Source organism: Rhineura floridana, chromosome 17 (assembly GCF_030035675.1).
Source record: "Rhineura floridana isolate rRhiFlo1 chromosome 17, rRhiFlo1.hap2, whole genome shotgun sequence".
NCBI classification, from domain to species: domain Eukaryota; kingdom Metazoa; phylum Chordata; class Lepidosauria; order Squamata; family Rhineuridae; genus Rhineura; species Rhineura floridana.
The window spans coordinates 27,258,245-27,277,202 of NC_084496.1; the positions used below are offsets into that span (position 1 = coordinate 27,258,245).

Here is an 18,958-nt window from a genome sequence, read left to right on the forward strand (position 1 = left end):
CTCTCTCTCTTTAAACATGAAACTCATTACCTGACTGTGTAATGGGAGGCCATTAAGGCAAGAGATATTATCTTTTCCTCCAAATGAGCTCAAATGTACAGTTTTCCCTTCCATCCGCCATTTTTATGTCTTCATTTATTTCTGAGATCAAACATTTGGTAACGCGACGGCTTCTTCCTCTTCCAGAACCAGATGCTGCCAACGTAAATAAGCAAAGAGAGGCTGTGAGCTCTGTGGTGAGACAGGAAAGGGAAAAGTTTCTAAATGCCTCACGAAATTATAAAGAGCGGTCTTCCCCAACCTGGTGCCCTCCAGTTCTTAAGACTCCAACTTCCATCATCTGCAGCCAGCATGGGATGATAGGAGTTGTAGTTCAACCACCTGAGGGGTGCCAGGTTGGGATACGCTGATATGGAGTGTTTGAAGTGCATTGTTGCCTTGCAGTCCTAAGACCAGGAGTAGGGAGCCTTTTTCAGACCAAGGGCCACATTCCTTTACAGGCAACTGTCTCGGGGCCACAAATTAGTGCTGGGTGGAAAGATCTGTCTCGTTCAGTTGTCTTGGTGGAGAATGTGGAGAATGGGACTTAGAAAAGTCCCATTCTCCACATTTCTGAAGCAATTTGATTTTTTTTTTTTAAAAATCCTCTTGAAAATTCTTCTGTAGTTTAGTGTAAATCTTTCCTCCCAAACCCATTTTTTGCATGCAGCTTTGATGGATGCTCACATTTTTGCAAGCACTTTCTCCTAACATAATGTATTTTTCTATGTTATTTTCATGAATGCATTCATTTTTATTGCACACTTTTCACTAATATATGCACCGCCAAATTTGGAGAAGTGTGAATTTTGAAGGATGGCCGTGTTTTGGTTCTCATATAGTTTCGGAAAGTGCAAACTTGATCAATTCAGCTTTAAATGTGATTTGAATTGAATTTCTCCCCCATCCCTCAGCCAGAGACAAAAGTGGATGGAGCAATGAATGTCAATTTTACCTTCGAACAGTGGACTAGTTTCTCCAAGCACCTCTCCATCCTGGAAAACAAGAGGCATTAGTTCTTGGACACATTCCAGCCAGTCAAAAGCAAAAGTTTCTAAAGCAGGGCCAGTAGGGAGCATGACTGAGGAGGGGATGTGGCCTGGATGGCAGCACCCCTGGGCCCAAGGCTTCCAACCCCTTCTTTGCGCCAACACTGCAAGGTAGATCAGTTGGTATTAGCCTCACTTTGCACGTGGGAAGGGCTAGGCTTCACATTGGCAGCAGCAGGCCTGTGATTTTGGGGTTTAGATTGGTGCGCTTGAAATGAAATGGTTACAGTGCTCTTTCTCTTTTGTTATTTTAATGAAATAAATAGCCTGAGGGATAGTAGCTTCACTGGTTCATGGCAGAGCTGAGATTTGAACCACTTCACGGCTCAGTCTACAGCCACACTCAAACGCTCTATGGCTTCTTCTCTGTTTGCTGATGTAACCAGCCTGAGTGTGTTGATGGCTGAAGATGAAGATAAAGGATATGAAACAGTAGGACTGCTCAGAAAGGCATAGTAGGAAAATGCAAACTAATCAGCAGAGGCAGCCACTGTAATAAGGCACTAAACATGGAAAATTACAGTAGATTTGGTTCCTCTGTTTCTCATTGTAGACATTAGACACAAACTCGTCAATAGGCTATTCAGCATAACAAATGCAGTGCCATAGGCTTTCAGCTGCAGTGCCATCAAGGAAGGGACCAGAATTTGGAATAGGAGCAAGGCAGATAATGGCAAATTGTCTTTCTCAAATCTATGAGGGAGGAAATGACCTCAGCAGGTGCTGAGGCACCATGCGTTAAAACTTCCTTGGGCTCTTGTGTGCAATTTTAGCGCATGTTTTTTACCCATTGTTCCTTGGCTTGCTGGTGCTTTCATGCAACTCTTGAAAGGGCTTTTTCATTATGAGAGCTCAACCAATCAGGGAACATGTAGTGAATGTGATGTGTCACCAATCCACATTATCAATTGGATTTTTCTAAGCAGATGTTCTGCAAAGGCTTTTTCAGAATGGGACCTGTCCTAGCAAGGCATGGTTGTGAGAACTGCTCAATGAAGATTTTGTAAAATCAGTACCAGCTTGCAAAACATTTGGCTGGACCCCTCTTTGCTTCTTGTCCAGCTGTCCAACCAGTTTTAGTATGCAGTGTCATAGCTCCCCCCTCCCCCCAGGGTAAGTGGTGCAGACTCCCCAGGGTCCTAGTTTCCCTCCAGCTCAAAATACATCTGACTCCCAACCCAATGTTCAATCAGTCACCAGCTGCCTTATAACTGGGGCTGATTAGCTCTCCTCATTTGGATATTGCATGGTGGTTCTGCCATTTCTGTGAAACGTGCAAGACAAGATAAAAACTGATCCCATCTCTGGATCTGGGCCATTTGTGTATCCTTTCAGTGCATGTCCATGCATGTGTGTGTGTTATCTCTGGCTAAAACCCTGTACCTCTGTGTTGTTTGACACAGGAGCTCCGGCCACAACCAGTGCCTAAATCCATTGGTGGCCCCAGAATGTCAGAGGAACTTTACTGTGAGTCAACAAGACGTTCCACAACACCGCTTGCTGTGCGGGGAAGGATGACTCTCCAGGTACATATTATTCATTATCTTCAGATGCAAGCAAGAACTACAGTTTTTTGTCGGCAGGGGGAGGATGTTTCACTCCGGTGGCTGGTGGGGAGGCAACATTTTGTTAAAAGTCCAATGTATTTCTTTAAAATGAATTATGTTCAACTGACATATGGCCAGTGGTGTCATTTCCCACCCCTGCCCTACGCTACAGCATTTTTACCTTAAGGGTCAGTTCAGCACCATTTCCCCACCCCATCTGCAAACATCCTACCCATTGTGTCTGGAACAGATTGTGGCCTGTGATGACCACAGGAGCTGGCTTGAGGTTTGCTTTCCCGACTTGCAATGTGCTTTGATGGACAGGGTCTCTCAGTGGAGGTCTTAAAGTTTTACCACAGCTGACATTCCATTATGTGCAATAACATGTGAGCCCTTTAGGTTGCCGTCTCTGCAGTTAACATGTATGGTAAGGTCCTTCAGCCTGGCTTTCAATACCGAAGGACTGTGGGACCAGCCTGACCCCACAAGCAGCCCACATGCTTACTTGGAGTAGGGGCCATTGGTAGACCAAATGCTTTGGATGCTGATAATCCCAGGATCAAACTCCCACCCAAAGGAACTTTCATAACAGGGATGCTTGAGGCCTCTACCAGAGGACCTTGACAGCCACAACCAGACATTGCTTGGCTACTTGGGTCACCTGTGGCAATCAACCTCATTTCATGTGGCCTTTGAGACCTCCTAAAGTTGCCTCCTTCTTCCATCTCATCAGAGTGCCTTCTTTCATGCCTGTTTCCTGCTAATTTTTCTTGGCTTATTAAAGTGGGTGTTCCTTTTGTTATGCAGTTACTGAACAAGTTGGTGGTGCACTATTTTGTTAAAAAATAAATCGCTGTTTAAAGACCTTTTTTGTGATTGTGTGGCTTGGGAAATTGATGTTTTCCCCTCATGTTTCTGAGGACAAATTGGTAGGCTTCTGCTGTGTGTGTGATACTAAAATCAGAAAGGAATTGCTTTCACTTGCTTTCCAGAACAGTAGCTGTATTAGTCTGCTGTACAATATATATATATTTTAATCCTCTGTATATTTATTTGAGAGTAGTCTCATCAAATCCAGCGGGGCTTGCTTCTGAGTAGACCTGCATAGAATTGGGGATTCTAATCTGTTAGTCATGGTAAACATTAAAGCTGGGTGGCCTTTATCTGAGGTCAGTTTATCCACAACACTTTGGTCTCTGGCTCTGCCTGCCGCCAGTTTGAGGCTCCTGACCGATTGCTGCTAAGCAGATGTGGTCCTCAACGGGGGGGGGGGGGAAGGTTGCTCACTCTTGCTGAAAAGAGCGGCTTCATATGTTCAATAGCCATATGTTTTAAGGGGAAGAACCTATACTCCAACAGTTCTTACTGTATATCCCAGGGATAGTCCCTAGTAAAATCCTGTACCTATTTTACCTTTGAAGAACTTGGCTCTCTAGAAGTTTACATCTTTGAATGGGGAGCCAAATGCTTTTTCACTCCAGAGCAGCCTTTTCCCAGCCTTTGGGTCCTCGGATGTTTATTATTTGATTTATATCCCACCCTTCCTCCCAGTGGTTGCTGAACTACAAATGCCATTAGTCCCAGCCACCATGGCCAATGGTCAGGAATGATGGGAATTGTAGTCCAGCAACATCTGGGTACCCAAAGTTTGGAAAAGGCTGCTGTAGAGGGCATGCATGTAAATTCCTTGTGGTGTAGTGGTTAAGGTGCTGGACTATGACCTGGAAGACCAGGGTTCGAATCCCCACATAGCCATGAAGTTCACTGGGTGACCTTGGTCCAGTCACTGCCTCTCAGCCTAATGAAAACCCTATTCATAGGGTCGCCATAAGTCGGAATCGACTTGAAGGCAGTACATTTACATTTTATAGCAGTGAAATGCAGTGGAATTCTCCAATAGTCAGGAATGAGGCAGGCAAGAAAGTCCTCAGAAATTCATTCCTGAGAGATGTTGGCTCAGTTAAATGCTGAATGGTTCCTTCTACTTCTGACATTCAGGGTGCGAGTGCCAATCCCTATGTAGCCAAAATGGTGCCACCTGTACACAAAAGGCACATATTAGCAGGCTTGGGAACCCAAATATTTTAAAAAGTACAAAAAAGTGTAACCCTAATGGGGGGAACCAAATACAGCCCAGTGAGCACAGGCAGCTGGCTGAATGTTGTTTGGGGGCGGGAGGGATGGAGAAAAGAGGAGGAGCTAGAAACCTGACTGGCAAGACTCCACTCCTGCAGCACTTTGTGAAACTGTATTGCTAATTCATACTGCTGGATGACAGAAATAGTCCAAGAGAGGACGACCGGAATGAGTAGGAGCCAAGCCTGTTGCTTCTTTCAATAGTCTTCTAAATTATTGGCATTAAAGTTGGATCTGCAGTGGCAGCCCAGATTCTTCCCTATTTGCCTGTGGCAAAACCAGAAAGGCCATTTTGTGGAATATTCCCTGGGTGGGGGGGAGGCACTGGAATTCTCCAGTTGCTCAGGAGGGAGAAAAGAAAATGTGTCATAATATTCTTTTCTGAGAATTTTTGTCCCAGCTCTAGAAGCAGACCTATTGTGAGATGAAGCATTCTGTTCAAGACCCTTCTCTTTAGAGAGAGAGAGAGAGAATGGTTAGAGTCAGTTTAATGTACAGCAGCTGGAAAAGACCCTTCAGCAATGTGTGTGAGAGCACTCAGGCAGATTATCCTTGCTGTGAGAGGAAGACATTTATTAGGGCTGTGCATCAGTCCAGGCAAATCCTAGATCCTGAACCAATTCGGGCTGATCTGGGTTTTGTCCAGACCAGATCAAAGAAGCCTCTGGTCACCCCAGGCTGGGTCCACCTGGACTGATCCAGGGCTGTCAAAAGGGGGGGAGTCAGCTGGCAAGGACAGGACAAGTGGGACTTGGGGCAGAGTGAACTAGAGGAGCAATTAAAGGCATGAAATGGGGATAACATGGCTCTTCCTTGAAAAGTGTTAACTATTTATATGGGAGAAAGAAAAGGGAGCTGAACCTGCCCATCACACCAGATGCTCAGTGGGCCAAGAAACAGTTTTTAGTCCTGACATCAGTGTCAACCCCCATCAACTGTGTTAGAACGTTTCTTTTTTAGAACTGAAAAAGTGGGACTTGCAACAAAATGTTGCAGCATGGGGTGTTCCTTTTCCAGTTAACCAGCCATGCCACCCTCCATAGTACACCATTATGTTCCCCTACCTCCCCCCCGATGCAACTATCAGTCAGGATTCTCAGTCCTCATTAGGCTATTTTTGTGTGTGGGGGGTGCTCCCTCCCAGTAGGGCAGCACTCACAAGCTGAATTCGGTAAATGGAGGGCAACGATGGGAACCATTGAAAACTTGCTCTGCTCTTATTGTGCATAGCCCCACCCACATATCTGCATAGGTCCATATTAGGGTCATTTCCCTGGTTCTACTAGAGCCCCATCTAAAGTAGTATCATGCCATTTTAAACAGTCATGGCTTCCCCCCAATAGTCGTGGGAACTGTAGCTTGTTAAGGGTGCTGAGAGTTGTTAGGGCTAGAGATGTGTTCCCCTTGCAGAGCTACAATGCCCAGACTTCTCTGGGAAGAGCACCAATTGTTAAACTGCTCTGAGAATTGTAGCTGTGTGAGGCGAATAGGGGTCTCCAAACAGCTCTCAGCAGCGCCCTTATCAAACTAGAGTTCCCAGGATTATTTGGGGAAGCCATGACTGGGGAAGGGCTATAGATCTGTGGTGCATCACCTACTGTGCATGCAGGAGACCCCAGGGTCAACCCCTGCCATCTCCAGCCAGGGCTGGGAGAGAACTCAGTCTGGAACCTTGGAGAGCTGCTGCCAGTCAGTGTAGACAATAATGAGCTGAATGGACTGATGATCTGACTCTGTGTCAGGCAGCTTTATAGGCTCCTACAGTGGTGCTTTCAACCGGTTGGGCCGGCGGAGCCTGCAAATGTTGGCAATTGGCTGTAGATATAGTCATGCCGGATGCTCATGCAGGAGGGAGATTTGTTTGCTGCAAAGCCACCAGGAGAGGGTGACTTTGTGTCACAGTGTCCCCATAGAGTCACACTGCATGCGCACTGCAGTGGGATCCCTGTTGGTGACGGTCATGCTAATACTTTGGATGAGGGAAGTGGCTGGCTCTGAATTCACTGCTCTTAAAAACAGTGTCTGACTTTTCACCGTAGCTGTGCTCCACTCAGGTGAGTGGTAAAACCGACGGCAATCAAAACCGAGACAGCCCCTCTTTGTATATAGCTGGGGATGGGAGGATCTGTCCATTTCCGTTCTCTCCATTTATCTTTTTTTCCAGTCTGAAATTCAATTCCTCACAGTTCCACAGCAATCTGCAAATTTGTCTTTAAAAAAAATCCTCATGAAATTCATCAGCATTTTAGTGTGCATTTCTCCCAATAAACATATTTTTGCATGCAGTTTTGACTCGTGTACACATTTTTGCAAGCCATTTCTTGTCACATGATGCATTTTTGTCTGTTATTTTCACTTACATGCATTTAGATGCATACTTTACTCTAGAATATGCACTTTTATACACGGTTGAAGAACTGCATCGTAAAATTCAGAACAGTGTGAATTTGAAAGGATGGCTGTATTTCGATTCTTGCATTGTTTTGGAAAGTGCAGATTTGATAGATTTGGCTTTAAATGCAAGCTGAGTTGAATTTCTCCACCTTCCCTATATATAGTGCTATCCCGAGTTCTGTCTATTGGTCACTCCAAGCATGTGATGGAATGTTGGGAACTTGTTTTCATGTGTGTAAAAAAAAAAAAGAGAGATGTGCCTTGTCTCTGATTTCCAGGCACAAATTTATATAGGCTGACAAGCAGGGCTGCATCTTCCTATATCTTCATGTTTTAGTTTTATAATAATCTTCTAAATTACCCAATGAAATGGCTAATAAAGCAGATTACTGTACTGATCTGTGTTATTCCCTGAGTTCAGTTTACTTAAGAATGAAAGGGCTGAGAAAGAGCTCCTTTCTCCCTGGGGCACACTTTTTGGAAGATTCTGCTTATAAACTGGATTAATGTTTGTATCTCCTGTATTATCATACTTTTTCCTTGCTGGTTTTGCTAATTGCCAAAGATATTTGGCTGCCAACAAGTCTTTGCGCATTTTTTTTTCACGCTACGTTCTGGTGGCAAAATTATGAAGCCTGGGGTTGTGATGTTGCCTTGACAATGGCCTGTGATGTGACCGGCAGGGGATTACCGCTTCCCTGGAGGAGGAAGGCCCAGGGGATGGGGGTGTGAAGCCAAAATGTCACTTGGTAATCTTGCAATGAAGCAACAACAGTGCAGAAAGATACTTAAGGTTCCTTTCCAAGGAAGCTTTACAAAGAGTTTACACTTTGCTTTTGTACTACCTGTTTTTAATTTTTCCCCCCAACAGATTTGAAAAATACACCAACGGGGTGTTCCTGGTGAGGGATGAATGGCAGCGAGTTTCTTGTGGTGCTTTGTTTTTTTTAGAGCTGAACGACTTTGCTAGCTAAAATTCTCCTCTGTAAATTCTGCTGCTGAATATTCCCTGGCTGTTCTTTCAGTCAGGGATAGCTAACCTATGATCCTCCAGAAGTTGTTGGATTCCATCATCCCTTATTATTGTCCATGCTGGCTGGGGCTGATGGGAGCTGGAGTCCAATAACATATGGAGAGCCACAGGTTAGTCATTCCTGCTTTAAATATTTGCCACAGATTGTTCAGTGGCTTTATAGTTGATTGTTGACTTGCAGTGGCATTTTGCACAATTCTTTGACATACAATATTTGACATTAGCTGATAGTTATCCATCTGTCTACAAATATTCAGAGGTTTTGAGTTTCAGAATGGCAGAAAATTCTCAAAAGATAACTGGATAGTGCAAATAAATCTCTCTCTTTCCCCAGCTGTGTTCAGCTTGGTGGTTCTCCTGGCTATAGTTAATTTATTGACATTTTTGTTGCTGCTTATATTTTATCCCACTGTTTTGATAATGTATCTCTATCCCTTTAGCTGTTTTGAGATCACCTAAAGAAAGAAAAGCAGGAAAGGCAATGTTAAAATAAATACAATGAACATCCCCCCTTCTTCCTCTTCCTGAATTAGTCACATGGGTTATACCAACCATTAAGTGACCATGTAGTGAATAGGATGTCACAGTGCTGAACCTGACATCACCATATCGCAAGACATCAGTAGATAAAATGGTGAAGAATCAGATTTAGCTACATGATTTAGTTACAGCAGTGGAGAACAAGGTCAAGTGATGGCAATTTAAGCAAGTAAATGAGCATTTTCCTCCAGGAATGCTGAAAATCACAGAAATTGAAGAAAGTAATAGGAAAGTGTTGTATTTCTCATGATTTCATACTCCTCAAAATAACCAAAAGATGCCAACAGGTCTACAAGACTTGAGTTTCACATTTTAAAGTGAAATTTAACCTCCCCCAAAATTCACTTTGAATTTCAGCTTTGAGATTTTATATTCAAAATTTAATGGTGGTGTTGGAAATCCGATTAGACATAGATATATTTTCTGGTTCTATTTTTCAGCCTTAGGGGACGTGCATTCAGAAGCTGTTGTTTATATGATTCATTCATTTGTTTAGCTATGATGTTTATATCTCATTCTTGCTCCAAGGAGCTCAGAGTCGCATCCCAATTTATTTTTGCAACAACTCTGTGTTGGCACACTAAACTAATACGTGTCTCCGTTGCCAGAATGATAACTTACTGAGGTGGTTTAGGCTGCAGTTCTGTATTCAGCTAATGGGGCTTACATCTGAGTAGACTTGTATAGAATTCCACTACATGTCTATTCTACCATCTCGTTCTGCTGCATGTACAGATCTCAGCCTGACCTAACTGCAAAATGTGTATGATCTATTATTAGCAGAGCTTGGAAAAGTTACTTTTTTGAACTACAACTCCCATCAGCCCCAGCCAGCATGGCCACTGGATTGGACTGATGGGAGTTGTAGTTCAAAAAAGTAACTTTTCCAACCTCTGATTATTAGTTTGTGCATAATTTATTCTGCTTCTGCAAGGTGCTAGGCAGAGAACCGATACCTTATCCCTGACCACCACAAATGCCTCAGCCTTTCAGTATATCACCAGACATTATCTGTAAGCGAATGTCCTCAATCATAAGGTCTAGAAACTTGGTTTTATTTTAGTAAATGAAATATGAGATTCTCATCTGAACTGTACATGTGATGCTGCCATTTTACAACACAGACATGGCCTGTCCTTACCCTCTGCTAGATCTTTTAATGAAATGTATCCACATCTTTTGACACTATATTCAAGGGGATACTTTCTTTTGCTGTCTGTTGTCTTAGCCTTCATGGGTGTTTTTTTTTTAAATGGATCATGGACCAATCTGTCTATCCCCAGTCAGCATGAAAATAACATTAGGGCGCTACTTCATTTCACACTTCAAAACAAACCAGGAGTGAAAGGATACAATCTAGTGATCAAGTAACAGAAATTAAGTGAGACATGACTGAAATGACAGAATCCTAGATGCATGAGGCAGAAGCTGACACAATAAGTATTTCTGTACATTGCTAGCTAAAGGAATTAGAGAGAAGCAGGCTGTGTGTATCAATCTACCTTATTTTATATTCTCGAGGTAGACATAAAAATGATATTTCAAATGCCTGCATGGCCTCAGATGAACAGCAGCCAGGGTTGGGGGGATGTTGCCAGCCAGGGCTGGGCTGGCACCAGACTGCAGGGGCCATCAAAGGTGGCAGTGGCACTACTGCCACCACTGGGGGCGTAAATAGGCCTGGGCACATCAGAGGAGCAGCATGCTGTGTGCACACACCTACCATCACCGAAGATGGTGGGGGGCATGCTGGCATCCCTGCCACCGTCTTGGGTGATGGCAAGCATGCATGCACAGCATGCTGATGTGATGCCGTGGCACCACAAGAAGTTGCACAGCCAGCCTGCACCAAGGGTGTGTTGCCTTGGAGCTACACCTGCCCAGCACTAGGGTGCCCTCTCAGCACCAGGGGCCCTTGGCCAGTGCCCCACCTGGCTGCCCACTGGCACCGGGCCTGTTGCCAGCAAACAGACCGTCTTGCCTCGCTCTTTTTTCTCCAGTTATAACTTCTAAGGTGACTTCAACAGAGAGAAATGCTCAGAAGATCCAGTTGCAGCCTTTTGGAAAAATTGAGCTAATGGAACAAGACAAAAAATATATATGTCATTACGACATTTTGACGAGCACCTTAAATATTTAATGCTCTGCACAGCACCAAGCTGATGGCTAGAAGTTTGACACGCTCCTTGCGAATGGTGGTGCCCTTTTGTTAATGAGAAATAGAATCCTTCTTGTGTATACACGGGATGGAAATTAAGCAAATGATATTTGAGCTGTGCGTTGTCGGTAAACAGGCGCGGTGGGCATTGAGAGCTGAAAGGGAATCCCCTTTTTAGCACAAACCTCTAACAGTGAAGACAGCCAAGCATTTTCCACATGCTGCTGCTCTTTCACTCATTTTTAATGCCTCTGTTTTGCATTGGGAGAGACGCAAGTGCATGCGCCAGGCCACGAAGTGCCAAACTACTCACACTATGCACAATTTTTGTGGGACTTGGGAAATACGGAATTGCACAACAGGGATCCTAAACTGGAGGAAGAAGGTCTTTTAGCACCTGAAGATGGGACTTTATTCTGTAAGGGAACGTTCCCTCCAACTGCTAGGCAGAGCTACCCAATATGGCTTCTAGTGATAATCTCATCAATAATCTCATCAATACTCATTCCCGAGGTGCTCTATCGAAGGTGCCTGTGTGAGGGAATGGCATGTGTAAAGGCATTTTAAAGTGTATTTTTATAGTATTTTATTACTATGTTGTATTCAGGATGTTGTTTGGTTCTTGTATTGTTTGTATGTTTTTGTTTTTTGAGTTATGGTATTTATTGTATTTATATATTGTCCTTGCTTTTACCTTTGATGTACACCGCCCAGAGAGCCTTCGGGCTTCGGGCGGTATATAAATTAAATTAAATAAATAAAATTAAATAAATAAATAGTGACTTACCTAGTGCACCACCTAAAATTAGTCTCTATCTCTGTTTATATCAGGACTGCCAATTTTCTCTTCCCCCTGTTCTCCACCTAGGAGCATAGGAAGCTGCCTTTCTCCGAGTCAGATCTTTCATCCATCTAGCTCAGCATTGTCCACACTGACTGGCAGCAGCTCTCCAGTTTCAGATAAGGGTCTTTCTCAGCCCTACCTGGAGATGCCAGGAAATGAACCTAGGACTTCAGCATGCAAAAGCTGCTCTGTACCACTCAGCTTGCGGCAAGGGGTGGGCGAATCCGGCAATTTCCATTTCTCCCAATTCCTCCTTTTTTTGAGTCTTGAGGTCAGTCCTCCACATTTCCAAATCCATTTGTGATCTTTTTTTAAAAAAAGTCCTCATGAGAATCAATCAACATTTTGGTGTGAATTTCTTGTAACAGACACACTTTTGTAAAGCAGTTTTCACTAATATAATGCATTTGTCTGTGTCTGTACTGCTCATCTGTGCGTTGGTATGCATGCTTTACTACCTCTACGGGTCGTTCAGGGCTTCCCAAACTAAAAGCTGAAGCCCAGTATACAAACTGAAGGCTGGCTGCAGTCATCCACCATTTTATTTTTGGGAGATGTAAGAGTAAGAAATTGCCCACTGTCCGACATCCACCCCGATGTTTCTGCATGGGGAGAGACCATAGCTCAGTGTTGGAGCACCTGTCTTGTGTGCAGAGGGTCCCAGGTTCAGTCCCCGGCATTGCCATGGGCCTGGCGGAACAGGGGTGGAGCACTGAGATGGCGGCGGCGGTCTTTGATTGGACAGACTCTTCTCCTGTTGAGCCACCAGCCGCTCAGGACTCTGAGAACTCTCTTGCTCTGGACAGCAACAGTTCCACTCCTGAAGCTCCGGTTACCCACAAGGGCACTCAGCCCAATCAGGTAGTTGCCATCCTACCTGATGCCCCTGCTCTACCCACACCCGCTCTGCTGCATCCCCTGCATGTCGCCCCTCCCTCTGACAAGGAGGGTCCGGCTGAGGCAGAGCAGACTCCCTTGCCTCATTCTTACAGGCACCAGCAATAACAGCTTGCCCCAATGGCTCCACTGAGGCGGAGCTCTTGGGTGTGCATGTGCTCCCAGCAGTGAAGCTCAGTTCACGCAAATAGGGTGCCTGCCCAAACTTACTTAAGCCAGGTGAGGGGCGTGTCTAGTTGCTGCGACAACGTCTTAGTGCAGTATAGTCGTGCCTAGCCTAGTAATGATGCTGAATCCTGTGTAACCAGTAAGTTGATTCATGAAGCGCCCTGAACCAAAATCTTTGAGTAAACCTATTAAAGAAAAGCGCAGCTCCTCGTTTGTGGCTGACTTCAGAGTGTTTGGACTGAACAGGCATCACCAGATTGGACTTGATCCTCACACGGTCGCAAGGGCAGCCATGACGATGCCAACGGCACCAATGCCAACAGAGGAGACTGTGGCAGTCACGGAGACGGTAGTGGTGTGGGTCTAAGAGCGCCAAAGGAGACTCCACACCAATTCTAGAATGTCCCAAATCCCTGGAGCTGGTTCTGCCCTTGAGGAAGGGCAGGACCTCACAGAGGGAGTGGCTGCTTTGGGCGCAAAAGGTCCCAGGTCCAATCCCCAGGTTGGAAGAGATGCCTGCCTGCAAGCCTGGGGACCCACTGCCAGTCAGAGTACACAGTACTGAGCTAGATGGAGTTGTTCTGACTCAGCACAAGGCAGCTTTCTAAGTTCCTATTGTCTCCGCGCAGAAGAGCCTGGTCAAGTTACTTGGTATGAAAGGCCAGTGCAAAGATTTATTGTTGACAAGTCAATGTGGAAAGAGTCTTGCCCACTGAAATTTATTAATGGGTGCTTAGATGCTGGATAAGAAGATATGGGAGCTCTAGGTTGAAAAGGAAAGCAGTTTATCATCAAAGAAAGGCCCGTCCATTTTGTATGGAGGGTAAGGGTAGACTAGATTGTTAAGCCATATAAGTGATGAGTGGGAGATGTAGAACTCCACGGCCCAAACAGAAAAGTTCACAGGGCAGATAGCACTGTGCAGCTGATCAGAAAATGTTGCAGCTTTTGCAAAGGGTGTGCAGGTGGGTGGCTGTTTAGTTTGAGCTGCTAGTTCAGCTGGATGCTCTTTGGCCTGGTGTTTGAGGTCTGGAATAGGTCATGGTTGGACCTGTCCATTCATTTCAGGAGGTCTTCCTCAAGGCCCCATATTCATAGGTGGTTTCTTCAGTTCAACCTCCCCTGTAGTGGAGCCTCCATTCTAAAACTGTCTCTCCAGAGAAGACCACCAAACTGTATCATTCCATAACTTTAGGTGGTTACTTAAAAGTTTCCTTTGTGCCGCCGTAGTCCTATGCTGTTTCTCAAGAGGATGCCCCATTGTTCTCAGTAGGACTTACTTTTTATAAAACATTCCATAAGACTAGGCTGTTGTTTGCTTTACCTGAACCGTGACTCATGACTTAGCTCACGCAGAAATGTGTTTATGTTTTGTTGCTTTTGCAACTTTATTTTTTATTATCCTCTGTATTTTGACAGTTATGTCCATGGATGCTTTACAGAATTGGTCTATATTTTATCCTGCCATTCATTTCCTTGTGTACCATTCAGGAAAGGTGGCATCGAAGTTATAGATTGGCTCTTCAGCGTAGGCTTGGTCCACTTCTGCTGCTTGGCTCATCAGCTCAGGAAGGCCAGTGAAGACTTCCACATATAATTGCTGCAGCATTCAGGGATCTTAGGAGCCATGGGGAATGTCGTTGCTGTGGTTTCCTGTATCCCTGGAAAGCAACTGTGAGCAGGGACTCTTAGGCAACATCACAGCGACAGGCCCCCAAAACCCCAGTATTGCTATAGGATTTGAGGAATATGTGGAATGTTGTGCACTGATTTTCTCAAATTCTTTGCCTGCTGCTATAAGAATGCACAATCCTATATAGAGATGATGGGGAAACTTGGGCCCATATACGTTGTCATAATTGCCTGTCAAAGCTTACTACGATGTCATCAGGTATTTTGTTTTTTTTATAGCCAGTTTTTTTGCAGTGGCCAAGACGCCCATAGAATTGCTTGAGTTGTTTCTAGTTCTGACCCCTGAACTGCCCCTTGCCATGCCCCAATTCTTCCCATTTTCCCAAGCATGTCTTATTAAAAAATTTTTACAGCATTTCCTCCAGCACCCAAGAGTCCGATGCTGGCAACGCTGTCACATCAGCACAACTTGGCCAGTTTAAGATACCAGCTGAAGGCGGAAAAGTTGTGCTTTTCCATTGCTGCGCCCACCATTGAGCCTCATCCTGAGCACCATTTTGCAAGGCTAGGGCCTCACTGAAATAGCAAGGTCATTTCAAGGGTACAGAAACGCCTTCGGTTAGCCATGCAGTTTCAGTGCATATGGCTGGCTCCTCCTCTGTCTGTCTGAGCATGTCTAGAGGAACTTCTAGAATTCCATTGGAAGGGGTTCCTACTGTTAGACTAGCAAGTTTCCTTTTCTCTGCTTGTGCTGCAGATCATTAACTCCATGGCAGCGGCTGCATTTTGTTCCTGGCGAGCTGGACAGGCCTGTTCTTGCCACTGCAGTCTTCTGCACAAGTCGGGATAACTGAGAACTCGGTTTTCATTTTCTCTGTCAGGTCAAAGCTGGATCTGGCATCTAAAAGCTGTGAAATGTAGCAGGGAAAGGATGAGACTGGAATAAATGAGACATCTTATTTTTTTAATGCACTTTCTCTGGAGGAGCTCGGGAGATTTTGCTGGTAGAGATGGGGGAGAAATTTGATTCAGTTCAAATTTAAAGCCTATAAAATTTGCACTTTCTGAAAATATGAGAAGTGAAATACATACATCCCTCAAAATTCACACTTTATCCAAATTTTCCAGTGCTGTTTTCCAACCAGCCAGTGTTTACAAAAATGCATATATGTGAAGAAAATAGGCACAAATATCAATATATTAGTGATCCTAGGAAGACAGGGAAGTGGGCGTGAGGAATGGTATGTCCTAGGTTTGGGCAAATGGTCCTCTGCTTGACTTGGAATGTGTTCAGCTAATGTGAGTTTGTTCCTCAAAAAAAAGGAAACTAAGCCTGTTCTGAAATCCACACCCTGCTGGCATCAGTAGCACCATGAAGCCCAGGCACTACTCAGCCCATCCCAGAAGCTTTCTTTCCCCACACTTTTACCCAGGAGGAACATTGGGAGGGGGCCCTCTGTTTCTCCCTGGCGCCATGACACGGCAGCATCCCAAACACCAGGGTTCCTGGGAAATGCCGTCTCTCATAGTTTCTGAGTGCATAATATGGCCATTGGGTGATCTGCAAACTACATTTCTCAGGGTATCTGGTTCCTGGTTTCAGTGTTATGGGACCCCAGGAAGAGAGACAAGGACAGAAGGGGCCAATCATCACAGTAGCTGGAATCTGGTATGTTGGGGGGGGAGAAAAAGGGGATAGCTGTGATGAAAGGGAATGATGGCACTAGAAAAGTAATCCTGAGCTGGGCCCAATTTTCATAAGTTTCAGCTTATAATGTGTTCAGGGGAGTTTGCGCATGATGAGTCTTCAAGTCTGAGCATGGCTGCCATCCCTCTTTTCCCCTAGTGAGATCCTGCATTCCTTTCTTCATTCCTCCTCCTCTGTTCCCTCTCATAAGCTAAGTGCTCAGTCCTCAAGAGCCGCATCCTGCCAGCCCTGTGACTTAGATCTCTCCAGAGCTGACCTCTCATCTCACCTTCTGTGTAAACCAGCAGATGCAACACTTTCTGTTGTTCCGGGGCTATGAGGGTTGATGAGCATGCTCCATTTCCTGTGCAATCATGAAGGCTAGACTGATTTAAAAAGAAAAAGAAAAAAGAAAATCTGGAATCTTCAAGATCTTAAAAGGAGGTGGCTGTTTGCATTAAAATGACCAGCAGGCCAGCTTAGGAGCAGCACAAGGACAAGGGTGGGGGAAAGAGACAGATGGACTGTAGTGATTAAACAGGATCTGCTGAAATCCTTCCGAAGTCGGCTTAAGAAGTAAGAACCAACAATGTCACTTTGAGGGTCATTCTCTGCAAGGTACCTTGGGCCCTCTGGCCAGATTTTTGTCTCCTGTGCATCCCATTAAGGTGAAGAGATCTGACACATTCCTACAAGGCAAGGGGAGCGCCGTCTGGCAATGTTAAGGCAGCTCTCGGCCTTTCCAAGCTGGCTGTTTAGAAAGCTGTTGACAGTGGGACTCCTGCCCTCTAGCATGGCTTTTGTGTTCAGATTATCCTTGGGAACTTGCCGGCAATGAGGAAACTGTGGATTTTATTTTTGTTTTTAAATTGAGCATGGTAACTGCTGGAGTTGAAATATCACCCTAGCAAGGAGGTGGGCGGATCTGCGGTGCTGCCAGTGACAACAGAACATTGCACGAAAAACAATGAAGATAAACATTGGGGTGCTAGAGAGAGAGAGAGAGAACAATAAATGAGGCCTGCACAACTTGTGACCACAGTGCAGCCCATAAGCTACATAATTACTGATTAAATTCTTGGTTTTTGCTGTCTGCTGAGAGTAGCACAAGCAGAAATGATGGCAGACCCTAAAATCTGGCTGGTGGACTGTGTGCTGGGTCCATGTTGCTTCCCCCAGGCACCTGGTTGGCCACTGTGAGAACAGGATGCTGGACTAGATGGGCCACTGGCCTGATCCAGCAGGCTCTTCTTATGTTCTTATGTTGTGTAGACATAGAGCAAGATCAATCCTACTGTGTGGGTTTGGAGATGTAGAATATTTATAATAATGGGAGACAGTGTGGTGTAGTGCAGCCTTTTCCAACCAGTGTGCCTCCAGATGTTGTTGGACCACAACTCCCATCAGCCTCAGCCAGCATTGCCAAAGGTCAGGAAAGATGGGAATTGTGGTCCAACAATATCTGGAGGCACACTGGTTGGGAAAGGCTGGTGTAGTGGCTACAGTGCTATGATTGGCAAAGGCCAAGTTCAGATTCTTGCTTAGCCATGAACTTGCAGCTTACTGAGTGATCGGGGTCCAGTTGCTACATGTAGGCCTAACCTGCTTCACAGGGTTCTTGTAAGGATACATTGAGGGTTTGGGGGAATCCTGTATGCAGCACTGAGCTGCTTGCAGAAGCGGTGGGATAATAATGTAATTGCGTGTTCCAATGAATCCTGTGAGCGATGCCGTCAGGAGTCATGTACTCCCAGCGGGGTCACCCATGGTGGTAAGGTCAAGGGAGAGGAACCAGACAAAGAACGATCCAAACAAGTCCTCAACGGCAGAACAGGCAGAGGATAACAATGTGTACGTTAAACAGCTGTGAACGCGGACAAAGGCTGCAGCAGATAAAAGACTTCCAGTTGTCGTAGTATCCCATGCCATTGTATCAAAGCCTTTTTCTGTCAAGATTGTGTGTTGATCGTCGTGCACCGATCTCCCCACATAAAACTAATTCACGCACAGGCGTCTTCCAAGCAAACCAATCTAAATACATAATACTTACCTATGGATGAACAGAGCTTGAGATGGCTGTACAGGGAAGGGGCGTAGCTCAGCGGTAGAGCATCTGCCTTGCATGCAGAAGGTCACAAGTTCAATCCCCATCATCTCTAGGAAGGGCTGGGAAGGATTCCCTGCCTTAAATCCTGGAGAGCTCCTGCCAGTCAGTGTAGACAGTACTGAACTAGATTGACCAGTGGGGTCTGACTGTAGTGTGAAGAGACCATGCACTTGCCAAACATTGCAGGTGAACCACTGGATGGGTGTAGTTTATGAACCCATAAGTGCACAAACTGTACACTCATTGAATGTAATGTGTGAACACCCTTCCAGTGATATTACTCAAACTGTAACAGTGCCCCATAGCAATGCTGAGTTGCATGCCCCTGGCCCAGGGCTGCCACAGAAGGCGCAAGGCATTTGAACAGGCAGTCCTGAGCAAGACCCATTTGGATTTGCACTGTGGACAAGAGCTGTCAGCAACCATGATATCGGACTGCAACAGGGAAGGGATGTGGGTTCACTACCTGCCCTGCAAAGTAGGCAGGCCCTCCCTCCATCAACTGTCACCTGACAGCAGCCACTTCATCGGGTTGCCGCAGAGGAGGGAAGAGAAGGGATTCAGGAACACTCCATGGGCAGAGCTGAGAGGCTAGCAACTTTTCCACCTTTCCTCCTTGAACTTTTCCATCCTACCCGGTCAACTTCTAAATAAGAACTTGAACCTGAGTTTGCTTATTTCCTCCTCCCTCCCAACCCATTTTCCTTTTATGTTGTGTCTTTTTCAA

At 45.3% G+C, this 18,958-nt stretch overlaps 1 protein-coding gene across 8 annotated transcripts in view; it reads left to right on the forward strand.

The window, feature by feature from the left end:
- ELFN1 (extracellular leucine rich repeat and fibronectin type III domain containing 1) overlaps nt 1-18,958 on the forward strand; it is a 238,077-nt gene that overhangs the window by 59,279 nt on the left and 159,840 nt on the right. For all 8 annotated transcript variants that reach the window (XR_009759428.1, XR_009759429.1, XR_009759427.1 and 5 more), the window contains exon 2: nt 2,492-2,614. The gene's annotated coding sequence lies outside the window, so the exon portion shown is untranslated. The remainder of the gene's footprint in view (nt 1-2,491; nt 2,615-18,958) is intronic.